General features: G+C 43.3%; 1 protein-coding gene across 4 annotated transcripts in view; it reads left to right on the forward strand.

Moving 5' to 3' along the window:
* Positions 1-25,396, forward strand: part of LINGO2 (leucine rich repeat and Ig domain containing 2) — a 1,202,771-nt gene that overhangs the window by 259,721 nt on the left and 917,654 nt on the right. For 3 of the 4 annotated variants that reach the window (XM_075279372.1, XM_075279381.1, XM_075279389.1), the window contains exon 3: positions 8,586-8,635. The exons of the other annotated variant lie outside the window; for it this stretch is intronic. The gene's annotated coding sequence lies outside the window, so the exon portion shown is untranslated. The remainder of the gene's footprint in view (positions 1-8,585; positions 8,636-25,396) is intronic. 4 annotated transcript variants of the gene reach the window in all.

A 25,396-nucleotide genomic window follows, 5' to 3' on the forward strand; every position in this document is an offset into this window, starting at 1 on the left:
TTTCTTCAATTCCACCCCATTCTGAATTTTTCTTTCCAGCTTCCCACTACCTTGTACAGAAAAAAAAAATGGTACTATTATGGAGAACAATTTGTCCTGCAAACATTAAGCCAGATATCGCTGTGTCAATGGAAAATAAAAAAAAATTATGAATTTTTGAAGGTGCGGATTCAAAAGCGAAAATCAAAAAATCCTCCCAATAGGAAGGAGTTAAATGAGCTTTGGACCAGAGAAGATGGCATTTCTAGATTACGTATGGCTTTTCTTTGAATGCTACAATCTTAAGTAGCATTTGTAGATTACACAGCAAACTGTATAGACAAACAATGATTTTTGGAAGTATTCTTGAGCCCATGCAATGATTTACATAACAGAGACATGCAGGGGAGTTTGTACATTAATGCTTGACAACTTTTTTCTTACCCATCTTCCAAAGTTCATATTTTTTTTTATTTTTCTGCTGACATAGCTTTATGAGGACTTTTTCTTTGCATGGTGAGTTATACTTTCATTTGGCACCATATTGGGGTACATATAATGTTTTGAGCAACTTGTATTAATGTTTTTTTGGGGGGTGTCAGCACTTTTACAGACATTATCAGTCACTGTCCCACGTAGGGATAACAATCTACATTCCCTTTGAAGTGTCGGAGGAAGCTGCAAGACCACTATGCTGCTCATAATTTTTTTTTTTTTGCATTTTTATGGCATTCATTCTTCATTTAAATTACATACAACTTTGTCCAGAAGGTCATTACAATTACAGCAATCCCATAGTTATACAGGTTTTATTATGTTTTACTGTTTTCACAAATAAAACGTCACTTTTTGAAACTGAATGGTTTTCCTGTTTAAGTTGATGAAGATATTTCAGGGCTCTTTATTTCTGGGGCAAATTGTACGTATTAGTGGTACCAATGTTTAGTAAGTATGAATTTTTGATTGATTTTTATAGATATTTTTGGGGGAAAGTGAGGTGATCAAAATATATTATTTTATGCACATTTGATGGTTATTTTTTTTATTTTTATATTTTTAAACTTTTTTTTTTTTTTTTTTTACTTGAACTTGGGATCTCTGATTCCCAGTGCAATGTACTGCTATACTTTGGACCAACAAATTCAGAACTTAATAGATCAGCAGAGAAGTAAGGTATTAGAAAAAAAAATATCATGTTTTTAATAAGTTATGCATTTCCAGATTTACCTTAATTTGATCATTGATAAACATTAGATATATTAATAATGTGTACTAAATTACTTTATACAACACCGAAGCTATAACATTATTTAATGCTGAATGGAGATTAATTATTTTTGTCACGGAAACAGAATTAACTCAAGAAAATATATCACTGGATTACAAGTAATCTTGTTAATGTAAAGGTAACTCCAGTGACTCATGTACAGACAAAGAAGATTAGGTACTACGGTTTAAGAGATCTATAGTGTACAGTTCTTGAAGTGGATTAGAAACATGTGTGAGAGGTCAAGTCATTGGGTGACATGAACACAAGGATTACAGTGACTTCTAGTCAAATACAGATGGTGAGAATAATCAACCATATATGGATGAATTGGCGAATAATACCTTAAACCAAGGTTGGATCTTCTATACAATATTATATAACGTTATTAACTAGTTCATTAAGAAATTACATAATTAGTTGTCATTCACATTTGGAAAATAGGATTGGATTGAGTTTTCGCTGCCAGCATAGTTAATGTAAAAATATGTGAATGGATGACATGAAAAAAACAAAATGACTAATGTTGGTAAGCCACTATGAATTGCAGAGAAACATTATGGATTGGAATAAAAATTGCATTCGTAAAAACAATGAAGGATTTTATATGGTGGATAAAGAGACCAATTTTAATGGAAATTAAATGCTTAAGAGGATATTAATATATGTTATCACTGATCCGTCACTTATTTACAGTATTGTGCAAAAGTCTGAATTTTCTCTAGACTTATTTGGGGGCAGCAAAAAAAATGCAAAATGCAGTAGAAAAATTGTTAAAATGCAAGCATTTTGGGGATTTTTTTTTCACTGCATTTTTTTCCACATTTTTTCAGTATGTGTGGTCTTAGTCTTAGGCGAAGGCCTCACGTGGTGCAAAAACTACGATTTGCCCACAGCAGAAATAACACTGTGTTTTAAAGTCCCCGCTGAGTGGAATCCCTTCCCCACTTTGCAGAAAAATACGTGCAGCAGACATGTTGCAATTTCCAAAAGCGTTGCAGCTTTGGGAGTCGCAGCACTTCAATTATACCTATAGACGCACCAGTGGTTTCCTATAAGATAAGATAATCTTTTAATAGATCCACCGTGGGGAAATTTCAGTGTGATACAGCAACATGATAATACAGATACAGGATACTAACAGTAATATATTACAGAAGACACAAATACTCTGAGAAAAATACTAGGAATCAATAGGAGTCAATAGTAGCTTGGGAAAAAAAAAGAAAGAAAGAAGACTTCAGGATCATTTAACTCTCTCTCTTCATTTGGTCTGATGTACATTATGTAGCCTGACTGCGATTGGGAGGAAGGACCTCTGATATCGCTCCTTCTCACACTTGGGGTGAAGCAGTCAGTCACTGACAGTGCTGCTAAGTGCTGTCAAGGTCTCATACATGGGGTGGGATTTATTCTCCCATATGGAGCTCACCACGGACAGTATCCTTCTGTTACCCAACACCTGTACTGGGTGCAGGGGGCTCCCCAGGACAGTGCTGGTCCTTCTAATCAGCCTGTCAAGTCTATTTCTGTCCCTGGTTTATATACTGCTCCCCCAGTAGGCCACACCAAAAAAGATGGATGGAGCAACCACAGAGTTGAAAAAGGCCCTAAGAAATGGCCCCTCGATTCCAAAGGCCCTCAGCCTCCTGAGCAGGCAGAGTCCCCTGTGACCCATTCCGTGCAATGCATACAGGTGATCAGCCCAGTCCAGTCTATTATTGAGGAGCACCCTTGGATCTCCACCAGAATCGGAGCACTTCTCCACTTACTAAAGTCCACCATCTCCTTGCTTTTCCCAGCATTAATCCTGAGGTGGTTCCGCCGGCATCATTCTAAAAAATCCTGGTTTAAGTCTCTGTACTCCCTATTGCCCCTTGCAGTGATGAGGCCTGCTATTGCAGAGTACTTTTGTAAATAGCAGCAAGATGAGTTGTGCCTAAAGTCAGCAGTGTACAGTGTGAAGAGGAAAGGGGCAAAAACTGTACCTTGTGGTGCCCCTATACTACAGATCACAGTGTTCGACACATGGTCCCTGACTCTCACATACTGTGGTCGGTTTGTGAGGTGTTCAAGCATACAGTTGGATAGGTGATGGTCCACTCCAACAAGGTCCAGCTTGCCCCTCAGTAGCCCTGGCTGAATGGTGTTGAATGCTCTGGAGAAATCAAAGAACATTATTCTCACAGTGTTCCAGGTTTTTCCAGGTGAGAGAGAGCTCTGTGAAGAAGGTGTATGATGTCAGCATCCACTCCAATGCCCGGTCGATAAGCAAACTGGAGGGGTTCCATAGCGGAACACACTAGAGGGCATAGATGTGTCAGGACCAGTCTCTCTAGGACCATAATCAGGTGGGATGACAATTCTACAGGCCGGAAGCCATTGAAGTCCATCGGGTTGGGTTTCTTTGGGACTTGTACCACACAAGATGTTTTCTACAGTTGTGGTACCACTCCCAGCTTTAGATTCATATTGTATATGTGCATATTAACACCACACAGCTGGTCTCCACACATTTAAAAAATTATTGCGCTTATCCTATTGGGTTCTCCAGCCTTGTCTGCTTTAATCCTCTTGATTTCCCTACACACTTGAGACTCAGTGAGGATCAGAAAGCCAGATGGCAATTGAGTGCAAGTCGATGGGGGTGGGGTCTTGGTGTGTGAGGGGAGGGGAATCGTATCTGTTGAAGAATAGATTAAGCTAGTTAAGCCATTTCCTGTCTCATTCTATCTTTAGATCTGCCTTCTGCTTGTGGCCAGATATTGCCTTAAGGCTATCACACACTTTGCTGAACCTTCCTTGTCCCATCTGTAGTTCCATCTCCCACCTGTAGTGGCCTTCCCCTCTCTGATCAGCTCTCTTAACTGTTTTTGCACCTCCTCCAAGCCATTTTTGACACCAGATCTAAAGACTCTCTTTTTCTCCTTGAGAAGGGCTTTAATCTCAGAGTTGATCCATGGTTTGTTATTGGAGAAACACCTCACTCTTCTAGTTGGTACTGTGCTGTCCACACAGAATTTAATGTAGTCCCTAATGCATTGTGTAAGTCCCTCAATGTCCCCTAGAAACGATGCTTGCAACACATCCCATGTTGTTGTATTAAAACAGTCCCTTAGAGTCTCTACACTTTTCTCTGACCAAATTTACAATGTACAGGTAACAGCTGGTTCTCTGTGCACAAGTGGTGTGTAAATCCGTCACAGATGCACCAGGTTGTGATCTGATCTACCTAGGGGTGGTAGGGCAGATGAGTTATATACATCCCTTACATTGGAAAAGAGCAAGTCCAGTGTTTTGTTGTCTCTTGCATGGGAGGTTACATACAACAGACATGGTTGAAAATTCCAGACATCAGGAGGAGGGCATGGGGGCGTAATGGTTGCAGCAGGCTTACCACAGCATGTAGCACCTCACAGGCAGAGTCAGCTTTTGCAGAGGGGAGGACATAGACAGGTAGCATGATAACATTTCATAGTTCCCTTGGTAGGTAATGAGGTCTCATGCTCACAGCTAGTAGTTAAATATCCCTGCCGCTCGATTGTTCCTTAACCACAATGTGTCCTGGATTACACCATCTTTCATTCACAAATATCGCAAGCCCTCCTCCCTTCCTCTTACCACTCTCCAGTGTCCTATCCAAAAGAAAAAGTTTGAAGCCCTCCAAGGAGGCAAGTATGTCTGGCTTGATTTCAGTAAGCCATTATACCTATAGGTATAATAGAAGCAGAAAGTCCGTAGAAGAAACATCTGCAGATTTTCTGTGAAAAGCTCTGCAGGAAAAACTACAATGCATTGCCGCCAGTTTTTCCTGCAGCATTTTTTTGCTGCAGAACACTACGTTGGTCCTTAGCCTTAATCTGGTGTATACAATCAGAACCAAATTGTATGTTTGAATGCGCTGAAGTTTTCTGAAACCTCCTATTAGACACATGCCTAATGTTTCCCCAAACAGTTGGTGAAGAGGTAACATGTTTCATTCACATTTCCACTTGCAAGTGAAAAAAGGGGTTTTTGGTCCCTTCCAGATGCCGAACCTTTGTTAACCTGGTCCAAACCTTTCACATTTGTTATAGTTCATGGATACCTGTTGGCAATATTATATGTTGTTAGCAGTATAAAATGCTCTCTCAAGGTGAAGAAATATACAAATAAGAATATTAACAACATTTCCATAAAGAATTATTTTGTGCTGACATTTTATCTTATTAGGTTGTCAGTCATATTAACATAGTGTTCAATATCATAACTTTACTGCACTGTAAATGTAACTATCTCATTAAAGATATCAAAAAACTATGCATAAATGTATCATAAATGAAGGTGAAATTGCTGTGACTTTTATATTGCTGGCGTAATTAAGTAATTAAGTATAATTATGATATCTAGATTGCTTTAAAAATGTACTATTTGGTAAGCTGTGAATATATTTAAATTTGGAAGCTTCTTATATATACTGTATTTTAGCATGCACATTACTAAGAAACCAAAAATTTTAATGCATTTTTATGGTTTACTTTTCAGTGTTAATACTGAATTGGGGTGCAGTTCTTATATGAATAAATCAACTATGAGCTTTCAATCATGTATATGTTCATTTTTCTCCGAAAAAGCAATTTCCCATGGTTATACACTGTAGTACCTAGAAATGCAAAGGAGTCTAAATACACTTTTCAAGGTTTTTCACTTCTCACTGTTAATTTTGTTCCATTACTTAATTGCATTTGACCAATTCTATCTGATGGATACACAAAATTTAATTGAACTTGAAAAATATAAAAAAATTAGATAACCTTAAACCGTTTTTAGTAGATTACACTGAGATTTTTAAGTGAAAAACACAGAAACTCTGACACAACTTAAGGGAGAGATTTGTTTGTGTAAGCGTTGTGTAAGCGTATCAGAGCGGTCACGCTGCGGTCACGCTACACTATTTTATTGTTCCAGCAATGGTATCTACTGTTGCAGATAGTACCCTGAAACAGCCCCTGATGATACTTTAATAGTGGAAACGCGTAGGGCATTACTGTGGTGACAGGGCTATTTAGCTACATGTCATATATAAATTCTCTGTGGGGAGTTTTTTGGATCCAAATTCAGTCTTCATCTGGCATGAGTCCTGTTGGTGTGGCATTAGGCCAGTATCCTCAGGTGCAAGTGCTTGGAGGGAAGGCTGTAAGATTTATTTGGAATCCAGTGCTATCAGATTTAACTCCCATAGGATTTGCTATGACATGCGTTTTTTGCAGGGAGGAAGGGTCATTAGGCTATGCCAGTTCCAGAGTGAATAAGTTAAAGCTATAGGTATATCCGGCTTTACAGATTGGTGGGAACAAGGCGGTACTCTTCCCCTGTAGTTTGGGTTTCACTCCCCTCAATAAGTACAGCGAGTGGGAGTTGGATACCAAGGTCCATAGGCAATTATCTGCTACGGCAATTATGTTGGTCTTGAGTGTGACAAAGAAAGTTTGACCACTCTTTGTTTTTCAAATATTTTTAATCATTTATTCAATTAAAAGTTAAGTTTTATATGGCACATCAGAGTCTTCCTAGTGATTTTCAGTGATATTTTATCAAAATGTAAGTGAAAGAACCTTGTGTTATTTTTTTTAGATTTTGCTGAGAAGCTTAGATCAATCTACTGTATAACGCATATGCAATTCATGTCTTAACTTTTTATTTTTTAGCTCTATAGAATAGTACAACAGTCTGTTTATTCTATTCAGATGCATCCAGTATAAAAAGAAAATGTTTAGTGCTCACTGTCAAAAGTCACTGTATGTCTATGCCGTGATACCCAAGATTTTCATGTACATTGGAAACCCCTTTAGTATACCTGCAATGAACACTTCAAATTCAGCAACTAAGATTTTATATGACAGTTGTAAAGTGACAGTGTGGGATTCTTGGCCACACGATAAGACCCGGGGGGCACTCATAGCATAAATGACACAATTTTGCGGAGGCAGAAACTCCTTAGCAAAAACCATTGTGTTTTACAGTGCCAACATAGTGCATGGGATTGCGACTAGTCCCATCCACACATTGCGGAAAAATATCCGCAGCTAACAAGCTGCGATTTCAAAGACTGTTGTGTTTTTGGAAATTGCACTATGTCAATTATACCTACGGAAATGCTGCTGTTTTCCATATAAGTATAATTTTTCTGTGAAAAGTGCTGCAGGAAAAACTGCAATGTCTTTCTGAAATGGTTTTTCTGGCAACTGTTTTTGGCTGCAGCTCACTACAAGGGGCTTAGTGGTTGCTGTGAATGGTGGCAAATACATGACTACTTTACAAACGCCATGTGAAAATCCAGGTTGGATGCTTTAAAAGAATATAACAGATGTACAACACATGAAAAATTAGCTCCAGTTATCAATTACCTCCCTCTTTAAGCTAAGGCCCAACGTTGCGGAAACACAGCTTTTTATGTTGCAGATTTTGCTACCTTTTTTTGAGCCAAAGCCAGGAGGAGATTGAGCAGAATGGAGAAATAAAAGTACTTCCTGTGTATTTCCCATTTTGTTTGTAGCCATTCTTGGCTTTGGCGAAAAAAAAAAAAAAAAAAAAAAAACACAGGAAAAAATGTGACAAAAAAAAGCTGCAGTTCTGCAACATGGGGTTTCAACCGTAAAAGGGGTTGTCCAGTTTCTAGTGAATAAAAATCAGTCCTTAGTCATGTTATACACAAACAGGTGCACTCCTCATTGTAGTCACAGTCCAATAATTAGAGCTCTGTTTTTTAGTGAGCTGTGTGTGTTCATTACATGACTATGGACTGTAAATCACATGACCATGGACTGTATATCACATGACCATGGACTGTATATCACATGACTATGGACTTTATATCACATGACCATGGACTGACTTTTATCTACTGGGAGTAAGCAAAATGAATGACAGAAAGCAGAGATAGAAACTGTGAGGAATAGATACAGAAAATATACTGGGACATTGTATAACTTTTTATTAGAGAAACAATAGCAATTATTTGCTAAAATTGGACTTTTTTCAGTTGCTTTCAATGGCTTTTTTTGTACATTAAACACGGTGTGTTATCTGATTCAAAGGCTACATCTGTAGGTCATTTAGCAGAATAGACGACATAGGCTAGTATATTGATATGAGTAAAGAAAGGAAGGAAGGTTGAGAACTATGGGTATGTACCATAATTGTAATAGCTTGACATTGCTCTGTAGTACTGAATGCAGGCAGCCGGTGCAGCTTTAGCTTTCTGTAAAAAAAGAAAATAATGTATATATTTACAAATCAAGTTTAGTATAAACTTATAATTGCAAAATTTTAATATTTTCATTTTTTCTTTTTTTAACAGGCATAAGCTATGAATCCATTCCCCTGCAGATCCTACAACACATAAGGCAGGTATTAACTTTTTTTAAAAAATGCTAAAGGTGTGAGACTAAACAAACAGTATATTATATATATATATACTCATAAAGTCAATAATAACATCATGTCATGCAATATAAATCCACTCGCTGAACTTATGTAAAGCTATTAATAAGCAATGACTGTATTAGTGTATTCAACAAAATGTATTTTTCAGGGATGAATGTTGCTTTATGGTAAACATGTTTTAAATTCAATGGCAATTCCTATAAAACATTAAAGGGAGCCTTTCACCTGAGTTTTATTATTAGGCTCACTTAGTGGGTAAAAAACGCGTCTCAGTTTATCCCACAGCGCTGCTTCAATTATACCTATAGGGAAACCGCCAAAATAGTATTTCCGTAGGTATACTAGACATTCTGCAATTTCCAAAAACGGAATGGTTTTGGAAATCGTAGCACTTCCACTGTGGGTATTTTTTCTGAAATGTGTAGTCACTTGGGATTGTAAGATGCCATGGTTTTTGCCTTTGTGCTAGTCAGGGCATTTATTAAGACTGGCATAAATATAGTCTTAATAAATCTTCCACATTATGTAGTAAATTCAAAGGGCTTGTCTCAACGACTTGCTTATAGGAATCAGGGTGGCAAACAGCTACTAAGTGAAGTTCAGGCTTTTGATACCACAGACACAATAAATTATGTTATCATCCAGATACTGTATGTCTCTAGCAGTGGCCATTGATGAATGGATGTCTGTAACACCTAAATGGCCCATGTATGCTATGGTGGGAAATCTTAGACTAAATAAACGCAACAGACCTGCCAGTTTTTAACATCCGTATTCCACCATTGTGTCTCATATTTGGGTTGCAATGCAGGACCACTGGGAGAGATCAGAGGAGGAAGAAAGTGACAGGAGGTTTGAGGTGTCTGAACGCAGTGGCATAAATTCTGGAGTAGCCACGGTAGCGGCTGCCACAGGGCCTGGGACATTAGGAGGCCCAGCAGGACGCAGATGCTTTTTCTTTTTAATAGGCCGCTACCTGATGGACTAACCACAGCAGGTATCGGGCCTTATTTACTTACGGGGAATAATAGTGTCTATGCAGGGGCCACAGTGGAACATTATACTGTTTGGAGGGGCCACTATAGGACATTATAGTATCTGAAGACTTTATAGTGTGTGTAAATGAGGTGTTACACTGTGTGGGCACCAGGAAAGGGGGCGCTATGCTGTGAGGGGGGACCCAAGTCAAAAGTTTGCTGGAGGGACCAGTCTTTGCTAGTTATGTCACTGTCTGAACGGCATGTGTCACTGGGGATCTTCACAATACCCATGATGATATTGAGGATGTCGGATAGGAAGAAGTGAAGGAGCCAGGTGATGAGATGGTCAATAGTGGCTGAGTCCAGGGGTCAGTAAATAAAATTTGGGGAATGTTTTTGATAGCACACATTAAATATGTACACTGAAAAAATAGGCTTAACATAATGGGAACATATTCTTTACTAATATATTTGCACTGCTAATATACAGTCCCGGTTGTTTCTTCTGCATATAATAACGAATGTACACACAATACCTATAGAAGAGATACAGGCCATTTATTGTGCAGTATACATTTTCATCACACAGTGCATAGATTTTAGTTTGCTAACCTTGAGCCTCCTTTGTTAAGTGTAATACAATTTCCTTTTTTGATTATTCCAAGGGTTTTATTTTTTGACAAGAAGCTGACAAAGCCTCACATGCTGCTTGATATTTCTGATATATGATGGTATTTCATTATTCAGAAGACAACAACATTCAGTTTCTTGATGGCTACTTTCCTACAGTATTACATTTCTTTGTTTTTTTATATGTAGTTGTGTCCACTATGAACCGCGAGTTTTCTGTACGCCTTTATTCTCGTAAGTGCTTTCTAATGAAGTCCTTCCTGATATATACAGAATGCTGTAAATTAAATGTATCAGGCCGGGGTTGTGCAGTGCAGACTGCTGCTGAAAAATGTCGCTATTCATGCGTATTTGTATGGGCAGAGGAAATGTGAAGTGGTTAAAAGCCTTTAGGTAGCTATAGCTTTTCACAAGCTTTTTTGCTATCTGGTGATGCTAATGGCTTCTTCTAAGTACTTTATATTCCTGACAGGTTAAACACTTGAAGGATAAGGCGGGTGTATTGTGTCTATCTAGAATGTACAAATGACAGTAACTGAAAAAAACTGAGGTAAATATTCAGTGCGTATTCTAAAATTGTTCCAATAACTATGTACACACATTCACATTTACTTATATATCAGATTCATGATATACTGTAGCAAAACTAAGAGGCCGGAAAGATGAGTCAGATATCACAAAACCAGACCTAATGTCCCTGAAGACAGATTTACCCATATCTAACCCTGCCCTTTTATCTATGGTATTGCTTTTTCCCAAGAATAGCAAAAACTTTAATAATGATAATATGGCTATTCAGTACATCCCAAATAATATTATTAACAATATGTCATCATGTTAATAGGAAGGTCTTACATGACTACCTTGATTTTTATATTATTTATCACTCTGCTCTAAGGGAGGGTATATATAATCCAGAAAAATCACATTCTATAAGTTGTGTAAATTTATTTTCATTTTAAAAAGAGAAATAAGTATTTGATCCCTCTGGTAAACAATACAATGCTTGGTGGCAAAACCTTTGTTGGCAAGCACAGCAGTCATGCAGTTTTTGTAGTTAATGATGAGGTTTGCGCACATGTCAGGAGGAATTTTGGTCCACTCCTCATCCAGATTGGTCAGATGAGACAAAAATTGAGTTCTTTGGCATTAGCTCAACTCTCCATATTTAGAAGAAGAGAAATGCTGCTTATGACCCAAAGAACACCGTCCCCACTGTCAAGCATGGAGGTGGAAACATTATATTTTGTGGGTGTTTCTCTGCATAAGAGCACAGGACTAGAGATGAGCGAACACTAAAATGTTCGAGGTTCGAAATTCGATTCGAACAGCCGCTCAATGTTCGTGTGTTCGAACGGGTTTCGAACCCCATTATAGTCTATGGGGAACAGATACTCGTTAAGGGGGAAACCCAAATCCGTGTCTGGAGGGTCACCAAGTCCACTATGACACCCCAGGAAATGATGCCAACACCTCTGGAATGACACTGGGACAGCAGGGGAAGCATGTCTGGGGGCATCTAACACACCAAAGACCCTCTATTACCCCAACATCACAGCCTAACAACTACACACTTTACACACTCAATACCACCTCTCTGACAGTAGGAAAACACCTTGAAACATGTGTATTTGGCACTTGCAGTGAGGAGAGCTTGTCACCAGCAGTGAATTTGGCCCTTGTAGTAAGTTGAGGTTGGCACCAACATTTGTTTTGAAAATCAGGGTGGATTGAGCCTCTAACCAGCAGAGTTTGGGCAAATTCATGGTGGAGGGAGCCTCTAAAAACCCCAGTTTGGACCAATTCATGGTGGAGGGAGCCTCTAACCAGCCCAGTTTGGGCAAATTCATGGTGGAGGGAGCCTCTAAAAAACCCAGTTTGGACCAATTCATGGTGGAGGGAGCCTCTAACCAGCCCAGTTTGGGCAAATTCATGGTGGAGGGAGCCTCTAACCAGCCCAGTTTGGACCAATTAATGGTGGAGGGAGCCTCTAACCACCCCAGTTTGGACCAATTCATGGTGGAGGGAGCCTCTAACCAGCCCAGTTTGGACCAATTCATGGTGGAGGGAGCCTCTAAACAGCCCAGTTTGGGCAAATTCATGGTGGAGGGAGCCTCTAACCAGCCCAGTTTGGACCAATTAATGGTGGAGGGAGCCTCTAAACAGCCCAGTTTGGACCAATTAATGGTGGAGGGAGCCTCTAACCAGCCCAGTTTGGACCAATTAATGGTGGAGGGAGCCTCTAACCAGCCCAGTTTGGACCAATTAATGGTGGAGGGAGCCTCTAACCAGCCCAGTTTGGACCAATTAATGGTGGAGGGAGCCTCTAAACAGCCAAGTTTTGGGAAATTCATGGTGGAGGGAGCCTCTAACCAGCCCAGTTTGGACCAATTCATGGTGGAGGGAGCCTCTAAACAGCCCAGTTTGGGCAAATTCATGGTGGAGGGAGCCTCTAAACAGCCCAGTTTGGGCAAATTCATGGTGGAGGGAGCCTCTAACCAGCCCAGTTTGGACCAATTAATGGTGGAGGGAGCCTCTAAACAGCCAAGTTTTGGGAAATTCATGGTGGAGGGAGCCTCTAACCAGCCCAGTTTGGACCAATTCATGGTGGAGGGAGCCTCTAAACAGCCAAGTTTTGGGAAATTCATGGTGGAGGGAGCCTCTAAAAAACCCAGTTTGGACCAATTCATGGTGGAGGGAGCCTCTAATTAGCCCAGTTTGGACCAATTAATTGTGGAGGGAGCCTCTAACCAGCCCAGTTTGGACCAATTAATGGTGGAGGGAGCCTCTAACCACCCCAGTTTGGACCAATTCATGGTGGAGGGAGCCTCTAACCAGCCCAGTTTGGACCAATTCATGGTGGAGGGAGCCTCTAAACAGCCCAGTTTGGGCAAATTCATGGTGGAGGGAGCCTCTAAACAGCCCAGTTTGGGCAAATTCATGGTGGAGGGAGCCTCTAACCAGCCCAGTTTGGACCAATTAATGGTGGAGGGAGCCTCTAAACAGCCAAGTTTTGGGAAATTCATGGTGGAGGGAGCCTCTAACCAGCCCAGTTTGGACCAATTCATGGTGGAGGGAGCCTCTAAACAGCCAAGTTTTGGGAAATTCATGGTGGAGGGAGCCTCTAAAAAACCCAGTTTGGACCAATTCATGGTGGAGGGAGCCTCTAACCAGCCCAGTTTGGGCAAATTCATGGTGGAGGGAGCCTCTAACCAGCCCAGTTTGGACCAATTAATGGTGGAGGGAGCCTCTAACCACCCCAGTTTGGACCAATTCATGGTGGAGGGAGCCTCTAACCAGCCCAGTTTGGACCAATTCATGGTGGAGGGAGCCTCTAAACAGCCCAGTTTGGGCAAATTCATGGTGGAGGGAGCCTCTAAACAGCCCAGTTTGGGCAAATTCATGGTGGAGGGAGCCTCTAACCAGCCCAGTTTGGACCAATTAATGGTGGAGGGAGCCTCTAAACAGCCAAGTTTTGGGAAATTCATGGTGGAGGGAGCCTCTAACCAGCCCAGTTTGGACCAATTCATGGTGGAGGGAGCCTCTAAACAGCCAAGTTTTGGGAAATTCATGGTGGAGGGAGCCTCTAAAAAACCCAGTTTGGACCAATTCATGGTGGAGGGAGCCTCTAATTAGCCCAGTTTGGACCAATTAATTGTGGAGGGAGCCTCTAACCAGCCCAGTTTGGACCAATTAATGGTGGAGGGAGCCTCTAACCACCCCAGTTTGGACCAATTCATGGTGGAGGGAGCCTCTAACCAGCCCAGTTTGGACCAATTCATGGTGGAGGGAGCCTCTAAACAGCCCAGTTTGGGCAAATTCATGGTGGAGGGAGCCTCTAACCAGCCCAGTTTGGACCAATTAATGGTGGAGGGAGCCTCTAAACAGCCCAGTTTGGACCAATTAATGGTGGAGGGAGCCTCTAACCAGCCCAGTTTGGACCAATTAATGGTGGAGAGAGCCTCTAACCAGCCCAGTTTGGACCAATTAATGGTGGAGGGAGCCTCTAACCAGCCCAGTTTGGACCAATTAATGGTGGAGGGAGCCTCTAACCAGCCCAGTTTGGACCAATTAATGGTGGAGGGAGCCTCTAACCAGCCCAGTTTGGACCAATTAATGGTGGAGGGAGCCTCTAAACAGCCAAGTTTTGGGAAATTCATGGTGGAGGGAGCCTCTAACCAGCCCAGTTTGGACCAATTCATGGTGGAGGGAGCCTCTAAACAGCCAAGTTTTGGGAAATTCATGGTGGAGGGAGCCTCTAAAAAACCCAGTTTGGACCAATTCATGGTGGAGGGAGCCTCTAATTAGCCCAGTTTGGACCAATTAATTGTGGAGGGAGCCTCTAACCAGCCCAGTTTGGACCAATTAATGGTGGAGGGAGCCTCTAACCACCCCAGTTTGGACCAATTCATGGTGGAGGGAGCCTCTAACCAGCCCAGTTTGGACCAATTCATGGTGGAGGGAGCCTCTAAACAGCCCAGTTTGGGCAAATTCATGGTGGAGGGAGCCTCTAAACAGCCCAGTTTGGGCAAATTCATGGTGGAGGGAGCCTCTAACCAGCCCAGTTTGGACCAATTAATGGTGGAGGGAGCCTCTAAACAGCCAAGTTTTGGGAAATTCATGGTGGAGGGAGCCTCTAACCAGCCCAGTTTGGACCAATTCATGGTGGAGGGAGCCTCTAAACAGCCAAGTTTTGGGAAATTCATGGTGGAGGGAGCCTCTAAAAAACCCAGTTTGGACCAATTCATGGTGGAGGGAGCCTCTAATTAGCCCAGTTTGGACCAATTAATTGTGGAGGGAGCCTCTAACCAGCCCAGTTTGGACCAATTAATGGTGGAGGGAGCCTCTAACCACCCCAGTTTGGACCAATTCATGGTGGAGGGAGCCTCTAAACAGCCCAGTTTGGGCAAATTCATGGTGGAGGGAGCCTCTAAACAGCCCAGTTTGGGCAAATTCATGGTGGAGGGAGCCTCTAACCAGCCCAGTTTGGACCAATTAATGGTGGAGGGAGCCTCTAAACAGCCCAGTTTGGACCAATTAATGGTGGAGGGAGCCTCTAACCAGCCCAGTTTGGACCAATTAATGGTGGAGGGAGCCTCTAACCAGCCCAGTTTGGACCAATTAATGGTGGAGGGAGCCTCTAACCAGCCCAGTTTGGACCAATTAATGGTGGAGGGAGCCTCTAACCAGCCCAGTTTGGACCAATTAATGGTGGAGGGAGCCTCTAAACAGCCAAGTTTTGGGAAATTCATGGTGGAGGGAGCCTCTAACCAGCCCAGTTTGGACCAATTCATGGTGGAGGGAGCCTCTAAACAGCCCAGTTTGGGCAAATTCATGGTGGAGGGAGCCTCTAAACAGCCCAGTTTGGGCAAATTCATGGTGGAGGGAGCCTCTAACCAGCAGAGTTGGGGGAAATCAGGGTGGAGGGAGCCTAGTATTAGCAGAATTGTGCAACGCTTATGGTGGATGAGTATGAGGATGCGGAGGAATTGGAGAGGTTGAGTACAGACATGGAGTTTCATGTTGGGGTGCTTTACACAGGTGGGCACAAAAATGACGGCTCTACCCAGTGGTGGTTCATTTTTATCAAAGTGAGCCGGTCGGCACTCTCAGCTGACAGACGGGTGCGCTTGTCAGTGATGATGCCACCGGCTGCACTGAACACCCTCTCAGATAGGACGCTGGCGGCAGGACAGGACAGCACCTCCAAGGCATATAGGGCAAGTTCAAGCCACAGGTCCAACTTCGACACCCAATACGTGTAGGGCGCAGAGGGGTCGGAGAGGACAGGGCTGTGGTCGGAAAGGTATTCCCGCAACATGCGCCTATACTTCTCACGCCTGGTGACACTAGGACCCTCCGTGGCGGCACTTTGGCGAGGGGGTGCCATCAAGGTGTCCCAGACCTTAGACAGTGTGCCCCTCGTTTGTGTGGACCGGTGAGAACTTGGTTGCCTACTGGAGGAACTGCCCTCCCTGCCGCCAACGTCACATGCTGGAAACATCTCCATCATATTCTGCACCAATTGCCTGTGGCAAGCATTGATGCGATTGGCCCTCCCCTCTACCGGAATAAAAGACGAGATGTTGTTTTTATACCGGGGGTCAAGGATAGCAAAGATCCAGTACTGGTTGTCCTCCATGATTTTGACAATACGCTTGTCGGTTGTAAAGCACCCCAACATGAACTCAGCCATGTCTGCCACAGTGTTAGTTGGCATGACTCCTCTGGCCCCACCGGAAAGTTCAATCTCCATTTCCTCCTCATCCTCCATGTCTACCCATCCGCGCTGCAACAATGGGACGATTCGAAGTTGCCCGGAAGCCTCCTGTATCACCATCACATCATCGGACAACTCTTCTTCCTCCTCCTCCTCCTCCTCCTCCTCCTCCTCCTCCATTAAACGCAGTGAAGCGGACAGATGTGTGGACCTACTCTCCAGCTGTGACGGATCGGATGCTATCCCTAACTCCTCTGTGTGATCTGAGTTATCCCTGATGTCAATCAGGGATTCTCTCAGAACACACAAGAGCGGGATTGTAAGGCTCACCATCGCATCCTCAGAGCTCACCCTCCTTGTGGACTCCTCAAAGACCCGTAGGATGTCACAAAGGTCTCTCATCCATGGCCACTCATGGATGTGAAACTGAGGCAGCTGACTTTGTGGCACCCTAGGGTTTTGTAGCTGGTATTCCATCAAAGGTCTCTGCTGCTCAACCACTCTATTCAACATCTGAAACGTTGAGTTCCAGCGTGTGGGGACGTCGCACAAAAGCCGGTGTTGTGGCACATGCAGGCGTTGCTGGAGAGATTTTAAGCTAGCAGCGGCTACTGTCGACTTGCGAAAGTGGGCGCACATGCGCCGCACTTTCACCAGTAGCTCTGGAACATTGGGGTAGCTCTTTAGGAAACGTTGCACCACTAGGTTGAAGACGTGGGCCAGGCATGGAACATGTTGGAGTCCGGCAAGCTCCAGAGCTGCTACCAGGTTCCGGCCGTTATCACAAACGACCATGCCTGGGCCCAGGTGCAGCGGCTCAAACCATATTGCCGTCTCATCGAGGAGGGCATCCCTCACCTCGGAGGCAGTGTGCTGTCTGTCCCCCAAGCTGATCAGCTTCAGCACAGCCTGCTGACGTCTACCAACGCCAGTGCTGCAACGTTTCCAACTCGTAGCTGGGGTCAATCTAACAGCGGAGGAGGAGGCGGTGGCGGAGGAGGAGGCGGTGGCGGAGGAGGAGGCGGTAGAGGAGGAGGAGGAGGGGGGTGTTCTTCTCGTGTCCCTGCCAGGAATGTTAGGCGGGGAGACGAGGTACACCGGGCCAGTTTGGGAAGCAGTCCCAGCCTCAACTACATTCACCCAGTGTGCCGTCAGTGAAATGTAGCGTCCCTGTCCGCATGCACTTGTCCACGCGTCGGTGGTCAAGTGGACCTTTGTGCAAAGCGCGGAACTAAGGGCCCGCCTGATGTTGAGTGACACGTGCTGGTGCAAGGCGGGGACGGCACACCGGGAGAAGTAGTGACGGCTAGGGACGGCATAGCGAGGTGCCGCAGTTGCCATCAGGTCCAGGAAGGCGGGAGTTTCAACAAGCCGGAACGCCAACATCTCCTGGGCCAGCAGTTTAGCGATGTTGGCGTTCAAGGCTTGCGCGTGTGGGTGGTTAGCAGTGTATTTCTGCCGCCGCTCCAATGTCTGAGAGATGGTGGGTTGTTGTAAAGAAACGCCTGATGGTGCCTTTGATGGTGCAGGAGAAGGAGATAAGACAGGACCAGGGGAGGATGAGGTAGAAGTCAACAAAGTGGCGGAGGCAGATGAAGTGGTGTCCTGGCTCGTCCTCTGGAGTGCATCGCCAGCACAGTCAGCAGTGGCAGTGGCAGAGGCAGAGGCAGAGGCAGTGGCAGTGGCGTGAACGGCAGTCGGCCTTTGTCCTGCCGTTGCTGCCTGCCACTGATTCCAGTGCTTGGATTCCAAATGACGGCGCATTGAAGTGGTGGACAGGTTGCTCTTCTCAGAGCCCCTAATCAATTTCGAGAGGCAAATTGTGCAGACAACACTATATCTGTCCTCGGCGCATTCCTTGAAAAAACTCCACACCTTCGAGAAACGTGCCCTCGAGGTGGGAGTTTTTCGGGGCTGGGTACGAACTGGAACATCTTGGGAGATTCCGGGTGTGGCCTGGCTTCGCCTAAGCTGCTGACCTCTGCCTCTGCCTCTAGCTACCCTTTTTGGTGCTGCACCTGCCTCAACATCCACACTACTTTCCCCGCTTGACATCCCCCCTGTCCAGGTCGGGTCAGTGTCCTCATCATCCACCACTTCCTCTTCCAACTCCTGTCTCATCTCCTCCTCCCGCACAATGCGCCGGTCAACTGGATGCCCTGACGGCAACTGCGTCACATCATCGTCGATGAGGGTGGGTTGCTGGTCATCCACCACCAAATCGAACGGAGATGGAGGAGACTCTAGTGTTTGAGCATCTGGATACAGATGCTCCTCTGTTAGGTTCGTGGAATCGTGACGTGGAGAGGCAGGTTGAGGGACAATGAAAGGAGCGGAGAACAGCTCTGGGGAGCAGGGACAGTTTGGGTTATTGTTCTGTAAAGCTTCGGAATTTTGGGAGGAAGGAAGACAAGACTGTTGGGTAATAGGAGGAGAGGAGGCAGAGTCTGACTGGCTGCTGGACAATGTGCTGTAAGCGTTCTCTGACAGCCATTGCAAGACCTGTTCCTGGTTCTCGGGCCTACTAAGGTTTGTACCCTGCAGTTTAGTTAATGTGGCAAGCAACCCTGGCACTGTGGAGTGGCGCAATGCTTGCTGCCCCACAGGAGTAGGCACGGGACGCCCTGTGGCTTCACTGCTACCTTGCTCCCCAGAACCATTCCCCCGACCTCGCCCACGGCCTCGTCCACGTCCCTTTCCGGGAGCCTTGCGCATTTTGAATTCCTAGTTAGAAATTGGCACTGTATACCAGTAGTAAAAATTGTGGGTGCACGTAACCCCAATATATTCTTTGAATTCCCAGTCAGAAACTGGCACTATATGGCAGTAGCAAGAAATGAGGGTATTTGTATTCCCAATATACTCTTTGAATTCCCAGTCAGACAATGGCACTGTATACCAGTAGTAAAAATTGTGGGTGCACGTAACCCCAATATATTCTTTGAATTCCCAGTCAGACACTGGCACTATATGGCAGTAGCAAGAAATGAGGGTATTTGTATTCCCAATATACTCTTTGAATTCCCAGTCAGACAATGGCACTGTATACCAGTAGTAAAAATTGTGGGTGCACGTAACCCCAATATATTCTTTGAATTCCCAGTCAGAAACTGGCACTATATGGCAGTAGCAAGAAATGAGGGTATTTGTATTCCCAATATACTCTTTGAATTCCCAGTCAGACAATGGCACTGTATACCAGTAGTAAAAATTGTGGGTGCACGTAACCCCAATATATTCTTTGAATTCCCAGTCAGACACTGGCACTATATGGCAGTAGCAAGAAATGAGGGTATTTGTATTCCCAATATACTCTTTGAATTCCCAGTCAGACAATGGCACTGTATACCAGTAGTAAAAATTGTGGGTGCACGTAACCCCAATATATTCTTTGAATTACCAGTCAGAAACTGGCACTATATGGCAGTAGCAAGAAATGAGGGTATTTATAACCCCAATATATTCTTTGAATTCCCAGTCAGACAATGGCACTGTATACCAGTAGTAAAAATTGTGGGTGCACGTAACCCCAATATATTCTTTGAATTCCCAGTCAGAAACTGGCACTATATGGCAGTAGCAAGAAATGAGGGTATTTGTATTCCCAATATACTCTTTGAATTCCCAGTCAGACAATGGCACTGTATACCAGTAGTAAAAATTGTGGGTGCACGTAACCCCAATATATTCTTTGAATTCCCAGTCAGAAACTGGCACTATATGGCAGTAGCAAGAAATGAGGGTATTTGTATTCCCAATATACTCTTTGAATTCCCAGTCAGACAATGGCACTGTATACCAGTAGTAAAAATTGTGGGTGCACGTAACCCCAATATATTCTTTGAATTACCAGTCAGAAACTGGCACTATATGGCAGTAGCAAGAAATGAGGGTATTTATAACCCCAATATATTCTTTGAATTCCCAGTCAGACAATGGCACTGTATACCAGTAGTAAAAATTGTGGGTGCACGTAACCCCAATATATTCTTTGAATTACCAGTCAGAAACTGGCACTATATGGCAGTAGCAAGAAATGAGGGTATTTATAACCCCAATATATTCTTTGAATTCCCAGTCAGACAATGGCACTGTATACCAGTAGTAAAAATTGTGGGTGCACGTAACCCCAATATATTCTTTGAATTCCCAGTCAGAAACTGGCACTATATGGCAGTAGCAAGAAATGAGGGTATTTGTATTCCCAATATACTCTTTGAATTCCCAGTCAGACAATGGCACTGTATACCAGTAGTAAAAATTGTGGGTGCACGTAACCCCAATATATTCTTTGAATTCCCAGTCAGACACTGGCACTATATGGCAGTAGCAAGAAATGAGGGTATTTGTATTCCCAATATACTCTTTGAATTCCCAGTCAGACAATGGCACTGTATACCAGTAGTAAAAATTGTGGGTGCACGTAACCCCAATATATTCTTTGAATTACCAGTCAGAAACTGGCACTATATGGCAGTAGCAAGAAATGAGGGTATTTATAACCCCAATATATTCTTTGAATTCCCAGTCAGACAATGGCACTGTATACCAGTAGTAAAAATTGTGGGTGCACGTAACCCCAATATATTCTTTGAATTCCCAGTCAGAAACTGGCACTATATGGCAGTAGCAAGAAATGAGGGTATTTATAACCCCAATATATTCTTTGAATTCCCAGTCAGACAATGGCACTGTATACCAGTAGTAAAAATTGTGGGTGCACGTAACCCCAATATATTCTTTGAATTCCCAGTCAGACACTGGCACTATATGGCAGTAGCAAGAAATGAGGGTATTTGTATTCCCAATATATTCTTTGAATTCCCAGTCAGACAATGGCACTGTATACCAGTAGTAAAAATTGTGGGTGCACGTAACCCCAATATATTCTTTGAATTACCAGTCAGAAACTGGCACTATATGGCAGTAGCAAGAAATGAGGGTATTTGTATTCCCAATATATTCTTTGAATTCCCAGTCAGACAATGGCACTGTATACCAGTAGTAAAAATTGTGGGTGTATATAGCCCCAATTCTATTGCTAGGGGACTTGCAGGGTATTTCTGGGGTGAAGGTGGGGGGGCACACCGTTGGAACGGGTATCGGGGTATATATCGGGTATACGGGAATACACTGACAGTGTATTCCATTCAGGATCCTGGGAAAGCTGGGTTGCGGCGATTGAGCCCGTCAGTGCCACGTTACACTGACAAGCTTCTCCCTGCAATTTAGCTCTTACAAGAGCTGTTGTGGTTGTCTTCTCCTTCCTATCCTAGCCTGTCCCTGCCTACCCAGAATCTAAGCCCTAGCTAGCTGGACGGAAACCTCCGTCCTCGGTGAATTGCAAGCTCAGAATGACGCGAACCTGGGCGGCGCTGTTCTTTTAAATTAGAGGTCACATGTTTTCGGCAGCCAATGGGTTTTGCCTACTTTTCTCAACGTCACCGGTGTCGTAGTTCCTGTCCCACCTACCCAGCGCTGTTATTGGAGCAAAAAAGGCGCCAGGGAAGGTGGGAGGGGAATCGAGTAATGGCGCACTTTACCACGCGGTGTTCGATTCGATTCGAACATGCCGAACAGCCTAATATCCGATCGAACATGAGTTCGATAGAACACTGTTCGCTCATCTCTACACAGGACTACTTCACTGCATCAGTGGGAGAATGGATGGAGCCATGTACCGTAAAATCCAGAGTGACAACCTCCTTCCCTCCATCAGGACATTAAAAATGATTCATGACTGTGTCTTCCAGCAGGCAAATGATCCAAAACATACAGCCAAGACAACAAAGGAGGGGCTCAAAAAGAAGCACATTAAGGTCATGGAGTAGCCTAGCCAGTCTCCAGACTTTAATCCTATAGAAAACTTATGGAGGGAGCTGAAGCTTCAAGTTGTCAAGCAACAGCCTCAAAATCTTAATGATTTAAAGATGATCTGCAAAGTGGAGTGGACCAAAATTCCTCCTGACATGTGCGTAAACCTCATCATCAACTACAAAAAAACATCTGACTGCTGTGTGCGCCAACAAGGATTTTGCCACCAAGTATTAAGTCTTGTTTGCCAGAGGGATCAAATATTTATTTCTCTATATAAAATGCAAATAAATTAATATAATGGATGCAATGTGATATTCTGGATTATATATATATATATATATATATATATATATATATATATATATATATATCTCAGTTAAAACTAACCTACCCTTAGAATTATAGACGGCTCGTGTCTTTGTCAATGGTCAAACTTACAAAATCAGTAAGAGATTAAGCACTTATTTTCTTCACTGTAAATATATAATAATTCATGTAATTTATATATTTGAAAGAGAATGTTGCATTGGCATATTGTTCAATGTGTATATTAGACTGTATCAAATAATTGTTAGGATAATAGATGCAGTTCGTAGCCAAAGAGAGAACCAGTACTAGATACACTGATCAAAATGGTTGATATGGCGCTGTGTGTCCAACACCCCCCCCCCCCCCAGGCCACACCAAATACAACCCCACAATGGTGTTCACCAGAGCTCCAGATGGTGGAGATGGACTTGGCTGCACTGCTGGGCAGTGCAGTATGGGTCGGGAAATGCCAAACGCACAGCACACCACAAATCACAGTAAACCAGACACTGAGAACTCTTACCAGCAGAGGTTTCGAGTAGCTAGCGGTGCAGGTCCAAGGATCCAGAAGACTGTGAAGGTTGGTCAGCAGGTGGCAGCAGAGAGTCAAAGCATAGTCGTATGATCTGGGTCATCAACAAATGGGCAATGCAGTACAGTGTGAAATACAAATGTCTGGAAGGCTAAGTTGTAACAGGAGCGGTGGAGGAGTACAAAATTGGCATTCAGGAACTAGAGGTCTAAAAGCAAGCCAGGGCTATAAACAGGAACAGGCACAGTACACAAAACAGGAGGAAAAATCAGGGTCAGAGGTCAAAGCAAGAGGGTCAGAGCACAGGTAAACAGGACAAGAGAGGTTGCTGCCAAGACAATAAAGTACAACTGTATAGCCAGTGGCTGTCTGTAGCCAGAGCCCTCCTTAAATAGGCTCTGACTTGCCGCTAGGCCGAAAACCGGAAGTTACTCTTCCATCTCAGGAGGAGACTGGCAAAAGCCACACAATGCTGCGAGTTTCTGGCCAGCATCCTGAGACAGGAAGCAGGAGACTTGGTGTTTGTTACCCATCAAAAACTATTATACCCTGGGGTGTCATCAGAACCCAGAGTATAGTAAGTAGAGGCCCAGGGAATGTGATAGCTAACACCTATAGTCACCTTGCCTCACCTCTCCTGAGTGTCCGGCAGTCCCGTGGCATATGCTTCTCAGGCCTCTTCTGTTCTCTGGATGTTGTCATGTGCCCCTTGTCACCAGCAGTCACATGGGGCATGGCAAGCTTCATGGCATCAAGGATGCCGATAAGAGGTGAGGCAAAGTAAGTATAAGCACTTGCTATTTTTCTTCACCTCAGCCTATTATACTATAGGATTTGATGAGACCCCAGAGTATAATAATAGCAACTCCAGGAAGTACAATGTAATGTAGAGGAGAGAGATTCGGCTACCTCTAGTATGGTATTATTTTGGTATCGTAAACTCAGACTGTTATTACTGCATTAAAATAACCTAAATTACCGATATTAACCTCTCCACTTCTGAATGTCACCATGAATGTCTTCATTATATGAAATATTATTTTAATGATTTCTAAACCTGGGTGCATCCAATAGTCAGACCAAAATTCCAGACCAAAAATAGGGTTTTTACTGTGAAAAGGCTACATGATCTGAGTGCATTTTCCTATGTACCTCTGATAGAGCCAAGGTTGACTAATGTTGAGGGAGAATAAAGGTATATCTGGTTTTGCCCCTGGCGTATTCTGAATCACTACTCATCTATAATACTGCTTTGGGACAGTGGAATCTCTTAGCACCTGTCCTTAGGGCCACTAAGGAATAAACAAGTTTAATTTGGCTCAAAGCAATTAGACATAATTGGAAAGACCCAATTTAGACATAGCGTCACAATCTTTTAATGTAGACATTTAAATGGGTGTTTTGTGTTGTAGGAAATACTCAGTTTAGCTCCGTACAATGTAGAAAATCCCAATGCAAGAAGTGTGTGAATGTAATCTCATGTTATGAATGCAAACAGTTTCTGCTTCTGTTAAAGGTAGATTAATTCAATCAACATTGGATTGACCTGAAGTACTTAGGAAAATACTTTTTCTAAACAGCTTTCAAGAAGGATTAACATTATATCATTATTAACTAAACTGCATTATGCAGAAATGCTTACATTGCCAACAGGACACAACTGAAAAGAAGTTGAACAATATTTCATTGTAAATATTCCTGTCATTTGTAATCATTTGAGGGATTTGTTCCATTCATCTGTTTCAATCTGACTTTAGGAGCATGTGTTTTCAATGACATATTCAATATCAGTGGCCCACTGGCTCAGTGGTCAGCAATCTTGGGTTTAACCCTTAATACTATCATGGTTTCTATCATAATGATGTGTATGGTAGTGGTGTATGATAGACACCATGATAGTAATTAAGGGTTAAATCACAATAGGGCAACACACTAAGTATAGGACAACACCAGATGATCATCATGATACTTTGCCTTAAAACAAAAGCTACCCAAAACGGCAGGTCTCCTTGAAAAGGTTGAAATCTTTTTGCCGGCAGCAATATTTGACAAGTCACTTTGCCCGGGAAGTGCAGAGGATGAAGCAGACATAAGTTCCTGTTCATTGTGCAGCTTCTGTTCCTCTCTGTACAAACCTCTACTCTACTTACTGGTTGAAGATGCAGCTAAATAATACCAAGATAATCATGTAGGAAACTCAGCAACTTTTCATTCCCCAACAATACACACCAATGTTT

This window comes from Leptodactylus fuscus, chromosome 1 (genome assembly GCF_031893055.1).
Source record: "Leptodactylus fuscus isolate aLepFus1 chromosome 1, aLepFus1.hap2, whole genome shotgun sequence".
NCBI lineage: Eukaryota > Metazoa > Chordata > Amphibia > Anura > Leptodactylidae > Leptodactylus > Leptodactylus fuscus.